Raw genomic sequence first — 1,454 nt, forward strand, 5'->3', positions numbered from 1 at the left:
TTCAGCACTTTGAGGATGTGGTTTCATTATCTTCTGGCATCCAGAGATGGGAAAGTTGATATCAAAATAATTCTTGGTCCTTGTGGTTTTAAGAATTTTCTCTTTGTTCTTAATGATGTTCTTGGTATTTCACTGCATTGTGGATATTTTAAAATTGTTCTTGGTATTTCACTGCATTGTGGATATTTTAAAATTGTTCATTTAAAATGTATCCTGTTCATCAGCAGATTTTTCTGTCTGGGGACTTGTATCTTGCTTCAGTTTCAGGAAACTCTCAGCCATTATCTCCTCAGGTCCCCCTGTCCCAGTCTCTTCTTCTGGACTCCTATTAGGCTAATACTGATGCCTTAGGAGCTAGTCTCCATGTTTCTAAAATTGTTTGAATAAGTAATAAATTCACATGGTTCAAACATGAAATATCATAAAAATGTGTAGAGCAAAAATTTCCTCCTACCCTTTTTCCCCTTTTGCTTAGTTCCTGTCCCTCAAACTCTACAAGTAATATGCACATATTGTTATATACACATAGGCAGGCCATAAATAACAACAAACAAACAAAATTCTGCTAATAATATTGTCTGGTTAACTTAATATACAATTTCCTCTTGGTCTGTTTTCACTTCCCAACAGGCAGCAAAATAATGCACAACCATGATCTTACCTACGAGACAGTATATCTACACTTGGGGATTTTAATCAAAGGTAACTGGGAATCTAGAGAATGTTTTGGAGAAAAGTAAATAGAACTTAGTCTGGGACTCTAAAGAAGATGAAACAATTTCTTGGTTGATTCAGCAGAATCTACATGGTTGCACTGAATGTAACGTAAATAACTTGGCCCGTCCCCACACTGAGTAGCTGCAGCTATGTCAGCCCTGGTGAGCTGCTGCCAGTCAAGAAGACGAGCAGTCCCTCTATCTGGGGCTCCATAGTATACTTTTAGCTAATAATAGCCCTGGGGTAGTGTGGATAACCTATCTGCTCAGCACAAGTCCGGCAGGCACCACAGAATTTCCTGCCATGTGTTCTGTGTCCCATTCTCTATCGAAATCCAGAGTAGTCCTCTTCTCTGGGTTCCACACCAACATTCAAATGTTAAACTTCGAGCCAGTTAGCCAGAAGGTATGAGTGCCCGCTAGCCAGAAGGTATGAGTGCCCCCCACCCCCGCCATGTAAAAATGGCTTGGCAGAGGCACCTGGCCTCTAGCAACTTCTTGAGGGGAAAGGAGACTCAACATCGACAGCCCAAGGCTGATTCCTATGAGGCAGAGGTCAGACATGCCTCCTTTCTCCGCCATCTTTACCAATTCTGACACCAACCTCCCTCCCACAGCACTCTCTACTTCTCTCCTGGGTTCAGTAACTCATTGCAATTGCCACACAGAACTCACAGACAATACTCACGATCCTGGGGTTTATTAGGGAAGTAACAGGTTACAATTCAGGTTCAGGAA

The sequence above is a fragment of the Trichechus manatus genome, unplaced genomic scaffold (assembly GCF_000243295.1).
Source record: "Trichechus manatus latirostris isolate Lorelei unplaced genomic scaffold, TriManLat1.0 scaffold00063, whole genome shotgun sequence".
Classification (NCBI taxonomy): domain Eukaryota; kingdom Metazoa; phylum Chordata; class Mammalia; order Sirenia; family Trichechidae; genus Trichechus; species Trichechus manatus.